Below are 17,879 nucleotides of genomic sequence, written 5' to 3'. Positions count from 1 at the left end.
AGATGAGACTCTGTTTTGTTTGCATGGTTGAGCTGCTCTATTTCTCATGAATCTTTTTGTTAGTCTTCAGTGACAGTACAGAATAGGACATCATATAAAACAGTAGACCGTAAGACATTTGTCCATTATTAATCCCTTATATGATCCACCCCAATCCAATAACTCAACTGTCAAAAAAAAAAAAAAAAAGGAAGGGGAGTGGGAGGGGGCGGGTCAAAGAAGCAAAATAAGAAATATTTAACAAAAAAAGAAAAAGGAAATGTGCATGTGAATAGAACATCTGTGAATAGAACATCTATGAAAACCATGATGTTTCCTAAATTGGACCCAAATTTTAAGGGTGCTAGTGACTACTGGATTATCCGAGACTCTGTTTACAACTAAGGACAGCTGAGAACAGACAACAGAATAGAGAGTGATTTTCATTGATGAAGTTTCCATATGCACCCAGGGAGGACAATTGTCTAGAGTAGATATCCCTGTTCCAAAAGAGAAGTTCATTGATGTTGCAGGCCCATAATACTGCCGAAAACTGGGAAGTGCAAGGCCTCTCTTAGCTTTAAGAAGTTGTAGAATTGATTTCTTGAGGCGAGCAGGTTTATTCCCCCATAAAAATGAACACAAAAGACTGTTGAAGCCAGTAAAGAAAGAATTATTCATGCAAATAGGTATGTGTTGAAAGAGGTACAGAAATTTAGGCAGAATAACAACTTTGACTAAGTTAATGCATCCTACAAGGGATAAAGGAAGAGAGGCCCATCTACACATATCCAGTTTGGATTTGTCCACAAAAGGTTGAAAAATTCTCGCAAATAGTTTATTATATTAACTTGTAAAAAAAGACCCCCAGGTGTCTGAAAACATCTGAAGCAATCTTAAAGGGTAAGAGTGATCGTGGAAGTTTTTTAGCTTCAGAGTTAACAAAAAAGTTAGTTGTTAGTTAGCCAGATAGTTGGTTAAATTTGTCTAGGATATCCAAACCTGGGGGTAGGGAGGCAGCAGGGTTTGAGACGTATAACAAAAGGTCAAGGTCGTCAGCATAAAGTGAGAGCTTGTGAACTAAACCATGACAAGAAATTCAAAATCATTGTGGCTGCGGAGCCAGACAGCTAAAGGTTCTATGGCTAGATTAAAAATTAAGGGAGAGTCCCTGTCGTGTCCTACATTGAAGAGAGAAAGGGGGTGATCGCATGCCATATAGGTTAGGAGTGAAGAAGTTGAATTCAGGAGATGAAGTTAGAGTCATACCCAAACTTTTCGAAAGTAAAAAACAAATAACCCCATTCCACCCTATCGAAGGCCTTCTCAGCATCCAGAGACACTATAATTTCAGATGAGTCTGATATGCAGGAAAAGAGACTGTTGAGAAGCCTCCTAGTGTTAAAAAATGAGTGTCCTCCTGGGGTGAAGCCTGTCTGGTCATAAAAAATTAAAGATGGTAATACACATTCAAGGTGTAAACATAAAACTTTAGCCAGAATTTTAAAATCTACGTTCAAAAGTGATATTGGTCTATAAATACAGCAAGAGGTATGATCTTTATCCTTTTAAAGGAGCAAATAAATAGAAGCCTCAGATAAAGTAGGAAGAAGGCTGCCCACCTTAGAGGAGTCATTGATAAGCTTTGCTAAAGTAGGAACTAAAAGGGGAGCAAAAGCTTTATAAAAGTCAACAGTAAAGCCATCAGGGCCAGGGGATTTTCCAGGTTTCATGGATTTAATCACTACCTATATTTTTGATTCTGTAACTGGGTCACCTAGAGCCTTAGCAATGTTTTCATCAATTGTATGGAGATCTAAATTTGTAGTATTATATGGAGGGATTTCTGAAGTGTACAGTCTAGCATAATAATCTATTAAGACCAGATCCATAACTAATTCACCTGTCAGGGATCTGATATTTGAAATCCATCTCGAAGAGCTAGCCAATCAAGCCTGGTAAGCCAAGAGCTTCCCAGCCTTGTCTCTATGCTCAAAAAAAGTGCTGTCTACATTACTTAAGTTGTCTGTTAGATCTGTCAACAGAAGGTTGAATTCTGAATGTAATTGAACTCTTTTAGCATAGAGAGAAGGCAGGGGTGAAGAGGCATAAGAGACATCTAACTTAGACACTGGCTGCGTCCGAAACCGCCTACTCAATGAGTAGGCACTTAATTTCAATAAGTACTTACTTAACGAGCGCTAAAAGAGTAGGTACTTAATAGCCAAATCTCGTTGAGTATGAATGCGATCCGAAAATAATCCGCCATGTTGACGTTATCATGTGACCTACGACGTTATCACAAGCGCAACAACTTAAAAGATATGAGTGACAGGTTTAATTCATCTATCTGTAAATATCTTGATATTGATCAAACTTTATTTTGTGGTCTTGTTGAAGAAACAGCTGCCAGTAATTTTGTAATTGTAGTACAACTAATATATTTTGGGTTAATTTAAAGTTCTTATATTTTTATAATGTGAGTTTATTTTTTGTTGAATACGTTGTTAATTTCTTTATTTTATATGCAAAAATGTTCATCCACAAGCAAGTGTGGCATACATTTCATTTGTTTTCCTTTTTTTCTTGTTGAATTAGCTCTAGTTTCATCCCTCAGGCTTATAAATAATAAATACTTTTATGCATTATGATGTATTCAAAATATTTAACCTTATCATCATGCTTTATGTCTGTGTATATAATCTCAAACTATGATGTATACAAACACATGTTTGTTTTTTGTCATTATTATTACCTAGTTCGGTTTTCTTCAGTGTTAGCAATGTCTGAAGCCAAAGAAGATATCAGCAGCTGCTCGAAGATCTCGCCTTTGGAGAAGACTGATTTTATACTCAAAAAAATGTAAGTATAACTACTTAAAATTAAGATTACCCCAGAACGAACTGCTTTGCTAGCCCACCCCAACACTTACACACAATGATATTGATAAATGCTGACCAATACTTCATTATATTACTTTTCATTTTACTTCTTTAGTAAAACAAGCAAAATGTAATGTTTTGTCATATGACATAGCTATGCATGAATACACACTAGACAAATGTGAATACATCTCAATTTACAGTCAATTGCATTAATTCAAATAAATTCATTGCTTAATAAAATATATAAATTTACTGATAGCATAATTAATAAAAAAAAGTAAAAGAATTAAAGTAATGACAATAAATAAATGCATATACAAGTCAACAACACATGAAACAAAGCTTTATTCAAATTTATTGATCTAACAATCACGTATTTACAATCCTACTGCCATCTCAACACAGCTGTGCCAATTCTGCAGCTTTATTCTGATGAACACCTTCATCCATCATGTCCCTCACTGCTGCTCTTCTCAGTGGGGACATCGTTGATCCAGAGGATGAGGAAGATGATGATGATGATGGACCCCTGAACCCCACAACCTTGAAGCAAGAGTGGGAGAAGATGTGCGGGACAATCTGGCTGCTGCTGTGTCTGCTGCAAACATTCATGTGCTCTCCATCAGCATGACTAAAACAGATTAAAACATTTTACAATCCATTAATGTCAGCATTCTGTTTCTTGCCATATTTCATTTAATATTTTTACAATTACTTGCTAATTTTTGTCGTAGCTTCATTACTTTTGTGGTGTGGTGGGCTAAACCACTGAGCTGGTCAGCAGAAGGTTGCTGGTTCAATCTCTGCAGCATCACCTCCAGTGTGTCCTTGATCAAGTCACTTGGAAGGAGGAGTGATGGAGCGTCTCGTCCATGGCTCTACACCATTTCCAGGACCTGTGGCTCGCCATCCTCAGTGCTCACACCAGTCTGAGGACATTTCACATCCTACAATAATGCACAAATATAATACAAAAGCAGTCATCTTAACAGCACAGTGCCATTTGATTTCTGTATTAGAAGTAACAAAATGATCTTTATATTTTTGTTTCAGGTTTTCCTTTTTTGCTGCAGTCACCTTGTCTTGTAGGTCCTGCTTCACCACAAAGCTCTGCAGCAAATGCAAAGAAATCAAGATTCAGAAAAGTGCTGTAATAACTCTAGATTTAAATAGACTTATTCATTTCTGTAGTATCCTCACTCAAAGCCTTTGATGGCAGCATTCCTTCATCACCAGATGAACACACGTGTGATCATCTGTTCCTGTAACATCCAGACAAGATTCAAGTTTCCTCTGAGATTTATGTGCTTAAATCTACATTTACATGTTTATGATGTGTTAACATCTTTTTATCCAATACAAATGTTCCTTAATTTACCAACAGTACTAATGGACAAATAAAATAGATTAAACTTATGTTTATTTTATGTATATTTATTTATTTACGTTATTTTCATTCATGTAATGTAAGCAGTGTTGACAACAGTGAATTCTACATAATAGCACACATACATCACTCATACAGAATCCATCACTCATAAGCCATAATACTTAAAGAAGATGTTCCTGTCAGATGTTAAATAAACATTTAATAAGCACCTTTAAGATGTGGTTTAGAATATGTAAATCCACTTCGGAGAATTAAGTTATGTGTGTTTACTAGAGCTCCCGTTATCATAATAAATCGTGTTTTTACTGTAAAATCACAACTATAGTGTCTAGCATCTTTACACATTCAGCGGTTTACTCCACAGTAGTTCAACAAATGCTATTTTATTACAAGGAACCGTGTTTTTAGTTTTCAATACTCACATTTGAAAGCATCCGCGCTGCTTTTCTCCTCCGTGTTCAATTATGACGTATCCTCTCCCGTGGCCTCCTGGGATAGAAAAGTATCGATCGAGGAACACTTCAGAATCTGGGCGGAAGCAGTAGGCCATCCGGGAACTTCTCGACTACTCATTTATGATTACTGAGGTTTCTGACATACTTAATTGCTCGCCTACTGCTTTTTCCCTATTATATAGTAGAGAAGTAGGCGGTTTCGGACGCACTTTAAGTAGACGCACGTCCGGGGGCGCGGATCAGAGACCTCTAATGTGTGGTAAGTGCATGTGGTAATAGTGTAACAATTTATTATCTACCAAAAAGAAATAAATTCTAGAAAATGTATGATGAACATAGGAAAAGAATGAAACAGCCTTGCGGGTTTTTAAATCTCCAAGGATCAGAGAGTCTCAGGTGAGATGCGCAGTTCAGAATCATGTTGGCTGATTTGGTTAGAGTAGACTGGTTAGAGTAAGACCTGTCAAGGGATACATCTTGAACCAAGTTAAAATCCCCTCCGATGTTCATCTACTTTTGGTAAGCTTGAAAAAAACAAACTCATGATTGTCCCAGGTGAGGGCGTATGTTGAAGCTAAGGCATAGTCCACACATACACAGGTATTTTATAAACTGAGTTTTTCCTCCTTCGTTTAAAAAAAAAAAAAAAAAAAAAATCGTGTCCACATGAAAACACAAAAAGCACTATGAAACGCTGTCAAGAGCATGCCAAACCAACAGGTAGTGATATAACCCTAACCGTAAAGCCATGTTGGCCAATCAGAAGCCTGGAAAAAAAGGTTATTACTGGTTCCAGTTCTACCGTCACAAGCCAAAATCTCTGGTTTCACCATCTACACGACAACATTGTAACCAGAGTTTCTACAAATCTTCACCCTGGCAGGAGTTTTCAAAAATGTTCGGTTTCAGTGACCGGATACTGCATTTGCGTGTGGACGAACAGCCAAACCGCATTGAAAAAGCTGTGGTTTAGAAAATACCCGTGTTCGTGTGGACAGGGCCTAAGATTACTGATATGTTGCGGAGCTTGCCCAAGACCATGACAAATCGGCCATTTGGATCAATAATAATCTCAGTTAGTTCAAACATAACTCTTTTATGAATAGAGGTGCTTTATTTCTAAACCTGCATTTTTCTTTTATTTTTCAAAGTTTTTTTTTTTTTGTTTTTTTTTTTGGGCGGCTCTTACAGGAAACTGTGGTGGAGAAGTTTTGTCAGAGATTTTAACAGAGAGGCACTTCTGGTTTGGGAAAGTTCCACTCAAAAAGACTGAAACAAATCATTTCAAATCATAAGGTTGCTCTACAAATAATCCATATCCGTCAGTTTGACTGAAGGGTGAGTAGAATGTCATCTCTTTGTGCCCAGTTTTTAAAAACACTTATTGTATTCATAGAGCGAAACTTTCGCTGATGGTTTACAGTTTAACGGAAGTTACTCTAATAATTTGTGCAAAGAGTCGTGGGGTGTAGGAAAAAGGTGGATATTAGATCCATACATGAGGTTTTAAAGTGACAGCAGCCTTCAATTTCTACTGTAAAGCAGCTCTCCATGGTGTTCATGTATTTACTTGCATCGGACCTCGACGGACTGAACAGAAGAAATGAACCGGAGATGATTTCCACGTCAAAGAAGGCAGAGTCTCAGAGCCACACCTACCTATTACGTAACTGACTGTTCGCAAAGACCCGCCCCCTTTAGTTACTGTTACTATGTCCAACAAGCCATGCCACTCTCAAGCCACACGTTCTCACGCAGTAAAAAATACATCACGGAGCATCAAGAAGACACTGACAACGCGTCGACAGACAAGACAGAGAAGGTTACTTTTGATATGAAACACAGTCTCAAATTTTGTAATTTTTTAAGAATAATTACCGTTTTGTGGCTCTTTAATGTGTTGTGACAGATTACTGTAGCGCCTCAGTTCAAGCAGCTCGTGAACTGATCGTGTCTTCCTGCTAGTTAGGCTAATTTATAACATCAAATAAACATGAATGAACATCAAAAAGAATGTTGTTTCAACCACGGAAAGACGTCAATACACACCATTTTTCAAGTTCAAGTCCACCGATGTTAGTCTACTAACTTCCCTGACTGCTTTGTCGGACAAAACGGCGGATTCGGCATTATGGTTGGTTAGATCGCCTGTCAATCAAACTCCCAGGAAAGGGTCAATTGCCAAAGACCAATAGTAGTTCAATGGTGTTTACAAGTCAAAGCAAACTTTTTCCAGAAAGTTTGCTTTGGCAAGCTGTTTCGAGCTTCCGAAACAAATTTTGTTTGTTTAAGCCTGATTTTGTTCGAAAAAAACGTCACACCAGTCTGTTCTTCTATTTCACGTGAGGTAATTAAGCCGCCTTACTCCAGGGAGTTACCCTGCCATTGGCTGGGAAAGGCTCCAGCATCCCCGCAACCCTGCCTAGGACAGGTGGTTTAGAAAATGGATGAATAGATAGAAGTTTTAAGTTAAACTGTAAAAACAACTGACACTTTAGACACTTTGTCGTTGTCAAATGTTGGATCATGTTCAAAGTTAAAAATGAACATTCTGTCATCATTTACTCACCCTCATGTCATTGGAAAAAAATTGTTAGTTGTGAGAAATTGATATTTGAATATTTTGTTATTAATAACATTGGCATATGACATTTGTTGCAAGTGATCAATACGTTTTGGGGCCAATGTATCACCAACATCATCTCTCTCTTTTGGTTTACTGGAAACTTTTGGTACGAACTGCAAAAGTAGACTCATGTTTCATGAGTCGCCTAAAATAATCATTTCATATAGTCACTGACTAACAGTGAAACTGTCGAGAGTTATGATTGAAAGGTTTTTGGATATTCCTAATGAGAGAGTATGCCACTTTGTTATAAAAACTCCTCTCTGCTTTCAAACCTCATTATCTGATAGTGTTTACATCACATCACAACACAATCTGATTTTTGTTTGCTTGTTGCCGTATGTTGTCCTTTAGCTTGGCTATGGGATTTCCAGAAAGCCTCTGTTGGTTCACGTGTGGCTAGTGTCGTCTTTGCAATTGCCGCAGTGAATCTTATCTCTCCCTCCAGTCACCTCTGAACTTGACTGGCTGTCCTAAATATCTGACACCTCAAACACGCTTGCTCATCTGAGGCTGTCGGGCCTGACCACCCACCTCTCTGTGGGCTGTGGGAAGGGGGCTCGCCTGAGATAACGGCTGATATTGACTAATGAGGTCATTCTCTTAGTACAGGTGGAGACGTATATACTGAACGGGGAAAGCCCGGTGGTCTGTTGAGAGCCCACTGATGGGAAGTTGTAGCAGAACAAACAGTAAGTTTCAGTGCAATGAAACGTCACCCATGCACCACAAAGCATATCGGTACACAACATATCAACATATGATCAAAATCAAATGTGAATGCTGACTTTTTGAATAATAATTATTTTGGAATAATTTTTTTAAATATTTTATTTTTAACAATATTTTTTATTTATTTATTTATTTAATCATTTTTATAATCATAAAATATTTAAAATAACCATTGGTTTGTATATTTTTTTTTTAATAATAATGTAGAATATTTTTAAATATTTAACTTTTGGAATATTTTTAAATTAGTTTTAAACTTTTTATAATAGTTTTATTTTTTTAATAATTAAAAATTAAATAATCATTGTTTTTTTAATATTTTTATATCAGTCAAACCAAAATTTATTCAGACACCTTGAAAATTTCATTCATTAATACAGTTTATTCACTATAGTTTAAAAAAAAAAAAAAAAGGTAATAAAATATGACAACATCTCAGAGTTAAACTGTGTCAGAAAAAATTAAAATTAATTATGTCAGATAAAACTTAAGCAAAACATGGTCAGGTCAAAGTGTCTGAATAATTTTACTGGTAGTCCACTGCATGAGGAATTTTTGGGTATAATATGTCACAGTTTACTTTATTTTGCTATCCTCACTTACATAATTCAACTATAGTGTCCTGCACCCACTAGTAAAAATATATCAAAAATGTCTGAATAATTTTTGGTTTGACTCATTAATTATTTTGGAATGTTTTAACATTTGTTTTTTTATTTGTTTTTTAATAATTAGTAATAATTATATAATAAAGAACTCAATCATGAAAGAACTGAATGAAACATTCAAGTGTTTTTCAAGTTACTGATATCGTTCTGAAACGGAAGTAGTTCTTTAAAAGTGGAACATCTGTATGCCCACTACAGGCCGGTGGAAAATATCAAGCTTTGATATGACATCTGACGTCTTGTATGTGGCTTCGTAACAGAGGTTTGTGGGGTAGAAGTGAGTATGTTTGTGACTGACAGTCTAGACATTCATCATCACGCAATAATTTTATCTATTTAACAAGATAACAATGCTTTAATCGTAGTGTTTATTATGAAGTAACAGCAGAGAGGGAGTACTTGGGAGAAAGCATGAGAAATGATTCACAGGCAGCTCTCCCTGCTTATTCTCAGAAGAGCCCTTATTACAATAAGTATAGCTGAAGCTATAAGGAATCAGGTTCAAACTTGTAGCACTTGAGACATGCGAAGGAAGAAACACATTTTACCTTACCCTGAAACTATTCCTGATGGACACTTTAAATAGTCAATACTAACGGTCATTTCTCTTAATAAAAACTCAATCTTTTGACCAAAAAGTCAATTATTAGTTGCATAAAAAAAAAAAAAAAACCTGTGAAGCCTCTACAGCACTGAATATGAAAAAGTGACTTTTGATTAGGGATGCTTCGATCCGCCTTTTTCACTTCCGATACCAATTCCGATACCTGGGGTTCAGTATCGGCCAATACTGATCCGAAGTAATAATAAAAAAAAGTACTGAATTACCTAATAAACTGTATGCCTCACTGTGTGGAAGAGACTGGAATCATTCTTTTATGCAAGGCATCAGGCTTGACTTAAACATTACATTCCTAACTTTGTAAAACAAAACAGACACAAATGTAGTGAAATATTTATTAAATAATTGTGCATCAATGCAACAACTAAATAAACCAATAGCTTCACTAGCTTGGTAGACATTCAAAATAAACAGGAGTCCAGCAGACTCCTTCATCCATGACTCATGGCTTGTTTTTCATGAATGATTAATACATGACATAATATAATATATATTTAGTTTATATATATATATATATATATATATATATATATATAAACTAAATATATATTATATCACATTATATATATATATATATATATATATATATATATATATATATTACATTTTATATATATATATATATAAATAAATAAATAAATATTACACACACTATAAAATTAAAAGACATTTCTTTTAAATTTATAGCGCAGTTTTTTGTTTATTTGTTATTGTTTTGTTTTGTTTTTTTAATGAGGCAGCAACATATGATAGATAGGACAGAGCAAAAAAGGCTATTAACAAATCTTCATTGCGGAAAAGTATTATAATATGAACGGCTCCCACACAGAGCGGCACAAAGCGCTTATGCGCATCTCGTGTGCAGAATGATGCGCTTGAAGCATGATGGAGTCACAGCACGCAGCGGCAGTGCTCCGCAGTGAAAAGTTCAAAGCACAAAGTGAAGATATATTGATGCGTATTCTATTACCGGTAATAGGTTACCGGTAATAGAAGGTTACAGATGAAGTATAATGATAGAAACGTTGAATCATCTTGGAGAGAGTTTCATTGTGTTGACTGTCGTAACCGAACGCGACACGCAGTCTGAATGCTGAATTGAGAAGGACTGACAGCTGCAGCAGAGGGAAGCATTTACGTTAACTTTAATTTAACGACTTAAATATTCATCTGTACCTCAAATTAAACTATGGAATGGCTTCAGAACACTTGAAATATAGTGCACGAAAACTTTATGGTGCTTTTTAATGTTTTTGTGCCTTTTGTGGGGCTTAATAATAACACAGAATAGTACACGCACAATATCGGATTTGGATCGGTCCCGTCCGGCCGATACCCGATCCCGCAAAAATGGCAGTATCGGATCGGCGCATCCCTACTTTTGATCTCATTGTGTGGTGTTTTTTTTTTTTTTTTTTTGGTCATTTGCACTCTCTGTAGCTGCTCTGTAATCTGACTAACTGCTCATGATTCATGGTTGAGATAAAAATGGAGAGTCTGTATGACAACACCTTTGTGTTCATCAAGGTATTAGGAAGTTCCTCAAACTTAAGTGTTAATCATATACTTGTTACAAGTGATATGCCATCAAACCTCGAACATTATATCTGTAGCAAATTGGCAAAATTGCAATCAACTGATATTTTGTATTTAATTGTGCACTTGTTTTTATATTTAGATTACCTTTGCTGTCTTCACACAAAAATGCATCTTTAAAAACACTAATGATTACTGTACATAATACTGTTAATAAATTTTAAATACAACATTTAGCAACTTTTTAAATGAATATCAATTTTAATACCGTACATAATGTTGTGATGCAAAAAGCATTTACAACACTTGAAGCATTTAAAACAAGTTTGTTATAAATAAATGTTAAAATAATTTTATCTTAAAGGTGCAATGTGTAAATTTGAGGAGGATCTATTGACAGAAATGCAATATAATATACATAACTATGTTTTCAGTGGTATATAAAGACCTTACATAATGAATCGTTATGTTTTTATTATCTTAGAAAGAGCCATTTCTATCTACATACACCGCGGGTCCCCTTACGTGTCCCCGACATGTTTCTACAGCAGCCCTAAATGGACAAACTGCTCTACAGAGCGCGTTTGCTTGACTGGCTACTCTCTGCTGTCTCAGATGACGACATCTTTGTCCTGTGTTGGCCACCATAGCTCCTCTATATTATACAAAAAAATAGTATAGAGTTATATTTTCGGCTATTTATTAGTTAACATGAAAATGATTATCGGCATTGGCCAGAATTTTAATATTATCTAATATTTTATTAGCAGATTTTTAATTTAACATTTAAACTGCCTGTAAAAGGTATGGTGACTATATGGCAAAGGTTCCCATTCGCTGTCATAGATTCGCTGTCAGGTTAGACGCCATACTGAACTTAACACTGATGAAAACGAGACTTTGAGGGATAGACTTCCAGTCTTTACAATGGCAAGCACTATATGAAAGTCCTATACTGTATGTAATTTTCACAACTTGCAACTTTTTGTTCTGGAATGACGTTTTGTCAACTGAACAATTGGATTGTTAAACAACAGTAAAATCAATTGAACGCACTGTACTTCTGTCCCTCACAGCCTTGTTTTCATTCCTGTCAAAAATTAAATATGGTGCTACCCTGACTAAGGACTATTAATAGAAGTACCTAAACGTTATGTTGATCATGCTGATAACTGATCATGTTGCTAACTGATACGTTTTGTCATTTTACAGATACTTTAATCCTAAGTGAACTCTACTTGAAGTATAATGTAGGAACAGGGCCACCACCAATCAGCCATGAAAGGGCACTTCCCCTGCATTCTGCAAGCTTTTTTGCATTATGTCATTAACCAGTTAGACAGCCATGGTTGTGGGATTGTCCCTTTAATGAAAGGTGTTAATGAATATTCTGTCATTAATTACTCACCCTCATGTTGTTCCAAACCTGACATGACTTTTGTTCATCTTCGGAACACAAATGAAGATCTTTTTAACCCTTGTGCGGTCTTCGTTTGGGAAGTACACTCAGGGTCTTTGGGGTCTCCAAAATGTAATTTTGTAACAAAATAATTGTTTTTTTTGTTTTTTTTAAACAAATGTAATTTTACTCTGTTTATTAATGTTTTTACTCCACATTTGTGCAGTTTTTGGAGGATTTATCATATTTTTTAAATTTATATAAATTAAAAAATATTTTTTAAATAGGTTTTTATACAAAAACAGCTTTTTATGTAAAATTCACTTTATAAAAGACCCACATTTCTACATTTTATTCATGGGGATAACATGGATAATTTGACATGGTTTAGTGTAAGATTTTTGTCTATCTTTTGGAAAATGCAGTTTTAAAAGTAAAAAAAAATTATCACTTTTACCAGTAAATGGCTGCAGAGCTCCACTATTTGCTATGTGCTATTTGACTAACTGAAAGACATCTTTTCACAAGTATTTTTCAGTTGGATTCATATCTAAATATTATGAAATCACAATTATAACAATAAACGCTACTTTTTGTCAAAGTTCAGTATTTTTTGTAATAAAAAAAAAAAATCAGTTTTTCAATATTGTTACATTATAATGAGACCCCACTTAGAAAATGGACAAAATTCATCCTCAAAATCAACATTTTTGGAAAAACTTATTTTTTCTTATTTTTTAAATTCTAAACTTTGCCTGAGGTCTGTGGAGACCTCAAAGACCCTGAGTGTGACTTTTTTTTCTACACTAACATAAAAACAAGATATCGCTCCAATTTTTTTTTTATTTGTAGATCTAGAAAGTGTTAACAACTGTACAAAGTGTCAAGCTCAAATGTGCTGTGTAACACAAGAGAATGAACCTCATTGGTTCTTATGGAAGCTAAAACATGCTGCGTAACACGAGAAATAACCTCATTGGTTCTTATGGAAGCTAAAACATGCTGCGTAACACGAGAATGAACCTCATTGGTTCTCGCACGTCAAGCGAACATGCTTGAGCTTCAGTTTACCACAACTGATGTGCGAGCTGATGAATGTTTATGTGAATAAAAGCCCAAATTCAATCTGTTCATCATATAAAGCGATTGTGTCTCTTCAGAAAATTTGGACTCTAATTCATATGGATTAATTTATGATCTCTTTATGAACTTTTTGAAGTGTCAAAGTGTCAGTTGTGTAGATGTAGCTATATGGAGGGACAGAAAGCTCTCAGATTTCATCAAAAAGATCTTCATTCGTGTTCTGAAGATGAATGAAAGTCTTGCAGGTTTGGAACAACATGAGGGTGAGTAATTAATGAATTTTAATTTTTGGGTGAACTATCCCTTTGAGTTAATATACTGTGCTTTTAGCATCATACTGTGTTAAAGTGAATTTAAACACTTGCTTAAATTTGAAAAGCATTAAGAAGCGTTTACTTTTTACTTTTATGAACTTGTGTACAATTAAATGTAGATACTTTTTTTGCTTTCAAGTATTTTTTGACTAGGTAATTAGATGTTTAAATGAGTATGAATTTTGACAGCATTTGTACTTTTTACACCTCTAATCACAGAGTACTGTCTTCCTACCGTCCCTGGTTCACAATGACAGTCCCTATTTAAACATGAATTTACACATGTCATTTTTACTTGGCATGACAATATTGTACATTTGGCACAGGGACAGTCCCTCTGAAGCGATCAGAGATTTAGTGACAACACTTCAGCTAGCAATCGCGATCTTCAGAAAGCTCCGTCTGCCCGCAGATGTTTTTCAAATGCAGCCCACAGTGTTTAGGTATTACACCTTTTTGGATCATTCTAAGCACAAAGATTCAGTTTCTCTTTCTAGTTTGCTTGTGTTTAGTTTCTTTGTGTGACAGTCATTTACCTGTGTCACAAAGTTTCAGTGATTCTTTTACAGGAGACAGAAACATGAAACACATAATCTACCTTAAAAAAAAATGTTTAAAACTTTTAAACTGCTGCATAAAGGTTAAGACTAAAATGAGCTAAAGATTAGGATAAAAAAAATAAATGTATATATTAAGAAAAAATAGATGTTTTTCTTTTCTTTTCCCCCCCTTTATCTATTTTAGTACCAAACACCTCAGACCACTGTCTCTCAAAGCATTTTTAAAATTTGGAAAAGAAAATTAAGGACTGTCAAAATGATAAAAAGGCAAAACTCAAATTTGCCTGAATTTTTAAGGTAAGAAATTCAAAGCTCAAGTAAGCAGAACTGGCAAATTTGTATTTTGTACTCATACATTTTATTTTAAACATCTTAACTTGAAATGTTTGAGTACACTAATTCATACATTTAACATAAATTTTCATGTAACCTCAATGTGAACATTTTTATTAGTGTAAACTTAGCTATAACAAGCTAATTCAGAAAATGCTAACTTGCTAATTTGATAATATGTTAACATTAGCATGGTACAGCACTGCTGAATGAGTGCAGCAATATAAAGCATTTAACATACTTGCTCTCGAACCAAGCTGCATGCACCACTTGTCACCATGATGGGAACTCTCCAAAAACCCACGTTAACAGAAACTTTTCTAAATTAGCATTGCAAATACCAAATCTCTCACTTTAACATTAATCTTGCACAAAAAAAAAAAAAAAAAAAAAATTATATAACACTTAATTTTAGCATTTACTATCGAGCGCCTTGGGCAAAGCATGCTGGAATCCCAGAGAGAAATCCCAGCCCAGAAATCCCAGCCCAGTTTCAGTTAAACTCAAATTCGTCTAAATTAAAAGAAATAAGTTCACAAAACTCAAAGCAATGAAACAGTTCAGTTTACTTAAAATATATCAGTTCTGTGAACTTGAAAGAAAAAAAGTGTTAAATACTCATAAAAGTCAATTTGACTGAACTAATTTGTTTAATTTAAGTTTGTCCTACTCAAACCAATTAATTATTTTGAGCGTTAGGGTTTACACTATCTTTCTGGACCTTGAATGTGGTAAAAACATTGCAGTCTATCAGAGGCCAGAAAGCTCTCAGATTTCATCAAAAATATCTTAATTTGTCTTCCGAAGATGAACAAAGGTCTTACGTGTTTGGGACAACATGAAGGATGAGTAATTAATGACAGAATTGTAATTTTTTTTGGTGAACTAACCCTTTAAATATTTTCTTAGTTGTGTATTAAGCTGAAGTGAATTTGTCTGAGATCATTACACATGCAGTTCCCTTTTAGTCAGTTACGTTTGACGTTATCTCGCCTGAGCGCTCAATTAGTCTGTTGTCCTGACGTAACATCTCTGAATTAGTAACTAGACGTTATGTTTTCTTGTAAATAGTGGTGAGTGTGGCATAAGGAAAGAAACGCTATGGAACCATCCAAAAAAATGTAATAGACCGACTGGGCTAGGGCACGCACGTCCTGATTTTGCTGAGTTAGACACGTTCCTGGGTCAACATATTTTGTTGACATTCCTGTCCGAAAATTTAATCCTAACCATATCCCTTAAATCAGAGGGAAATGATAGGTGAATAACACTGATGTAGAAGCACCTAACCCTGGTTGTAAGCAAAAACTTGATACAAACAGTAAACTTGTCCCTCAAATCTGATTGGTTAATTGGAATGTTGTTCCAGGATCAACAAAGATGTTAGTCTGGGAACGTGTTGCACTTGGTGAAATCAGGTTCTGCATGAAGCAGCAAGGCATCCGTTGCCAAGCTTTCAGGTCTGTATCCTGTATATATGACATATGTATACTATGTTTATATTCTATAATGAGATATAATTAGTACAAAAAAAATTAACCTATGCACAGCTGCCTCTTATACTGAATCCAAAATCATCAATACGTGTTGTTTTGGCAATTAGCTTTTGTTTTCTGTTTCAAAGAGGTTTATGCATATATCTGTATGTGATGATTCAGGTACTGTAGTGAGATAAGGTCAAAGAAGTTCCAAATGTGTGTGTTCCAAACCCCCTTATCTCTTATCAGTCTCACTTTATCGTAAAATAATCTCTTACAAACTTTCTGTGGCTGACTTTTCCAGCCTAATTTAAACAATTAGTTTTTGCATTCCCTCTTCTGTGAAATTACCTCTGACCGCTGCCTTTCTGCCCCAGGTGGGCTTCCCCTGTCTCCCTCTGACTGTCTGCTGGATAGAAGTGTGATAGACTTTCTCAGTATTTCTACGAAGTACATAGGCCTAGATGTGTGATGGAGAAGAGGTGTTGATGGTGGTTACAAATGTGACACTATGTGAAGGGGTTATATGTTCTCTCACACTTATCAAAATTAAAGGCAAATCAATATTTTGTGTTCCTTTATTTATTTTGGAAGTAATAACTCGATTAATATACAGTCTGACAGTCATCTGCGCAAATGAAACCCCTTCAGAATGATGCAATTTGCATCGGGATTCTGATCGTTTAATAAAAAGACGCTGACAAATCTACTATTCCAGGATTTTGTGCTGTGGTTTTCTGTGGTTTATGAGTGTAGTTTCAATATTTCAGGATTCAGCTAAAGTAGGAAAATATATTTTACTTTGTAGCTCGGCGTTTTTCATTATTTGTTAATTTATTTTTAATTAACAAAATTGTTAACTGTTTTCTTACAAAGCAACATCCATGAAATTCTGAAATAATAAGGCATGCGGATTGTGTCGTTAAACAGTGATGTTAAAGATAAACTCTAACCAAAAATGAAAATTCTCTCATTTAACGTTACTCACCCTCATGTCGTCGCAGATGTATAAACTTTCTCTCTTTAAAAATAAAGGTGCACGAGTCTCTCAAAGTTGACACCATAAAAACCACGTAAAGTGATCATGACAGTAATCCATACGACACCAGCAGATAAATCAATGTCTTCTGAAGTAAAACGATAGTTGTGTGAGTGAAAAATACTAATATTTTAAGCGTTTTAAACGGTTAGCCATCGCTTCCAGCCACCTGTCAGCACGCGGTAGATGTCATGAAAGCGCGTTGTGAAACTCACGCGAGAAGTGGCGGTCAAAAATAATAGGCTTGTTCGAGATGCATCGGCGCAGCGCAGACTGATCGGCGTATGACATCAAAGTACCGCGAGAGCGTTTAAAGAGCATATGGCTCGTTATGCTTTTGAATCGCTCTCGCGGTACTTTGATGTCAAACGCTGATCGGTCTGCGCAGCGCCGATGCACCTCGAACAAAGCCTAATGTTCCATGTTTTTTGTTTTGTTGTTGTATAATTTTTTTCCCCCTATTTTCATATTTGTTGTGAGATGTATATGTATGTACTGATTTTGTACATAATTTTAAAAAAAAGAGAAAATAATTTTCCTTTTGAAAAAGATTTACGGTTTTCACAGCTTTCTTATTAGAAGGATCAGAAATCAGGTACATTGAGTTTTAAGTCTTCGAGAAAAGGGTTAAAAAACTTGGGCTTCCCTAAGTTTCCGTTTAAATTTTACATTTTGTTCAATGAGAAATTCGGGGTTTGTTCTAATGCAGTTTTTCGTTACTGTTGTATATAGCATGTTGCACCTTATTAGAGGAAACAACAAACCTCTTTAATCTCAGAA

General features: G+C 35.2%; 1 long non-coding RNA gene across 2 annotated transcripts; it reads right to left on the bottom strand.

Moving 5' to 3' along the window:
• Nucleotides 1–3,046: 3,046 nt before the first annotated feature.
• LOC127501768 (uncharacterized) lies at nucleotides 3,047–17,303 on the bottom strand. 2 transcript variants are annotated; one of them, XR_007926721.1, is made up of 6 exons: nucleotides 17,049–17,303; nucleotides 4,677–4,743; nucleotides 4,065–4,126; nucleotides 3,942–3,974; nucleotides 3,608–3,811; nucleotides 3,047–3,495 (listed from the first exon to the last, which is right to left on the bottom strand). It is a non-coding gene; the product is annotated as an uncharacterized LOC127501768 (long non-coding RNA). The 2 variants fall into 2 exon arrangements; XR_007926720.1 differs by lacking the exon at nucleotides 17,049–17,303 and having other exon boundaries at nucleotides 4,677–6,743.
• Nucleotides 17,304–17,879: the final 576 nt, after the last annotated feature.

This window comes from Ctenopharyngodon idella, chromosome 20 (assembly GCF_019924925.1).
Source record: "Ctenopharyngodon idella isolate HZGC_01 chromosome 20, HZGC01, whole genome shotgun sequence".
NCBI classification, from domain to species: domain Eukaryota; kingdom Metazoa; phylum Chordata; class Actinopteri; order Cypriniformes; family Xenocyprididae; genus Ctenopharyngodon; species Ctenopharyngodon idella.
The sequence above is the reverse complement of the archived record's forward strand: the minus strand, read 5'-3'. Positions and strand labels throughout refer to the sequence as shown.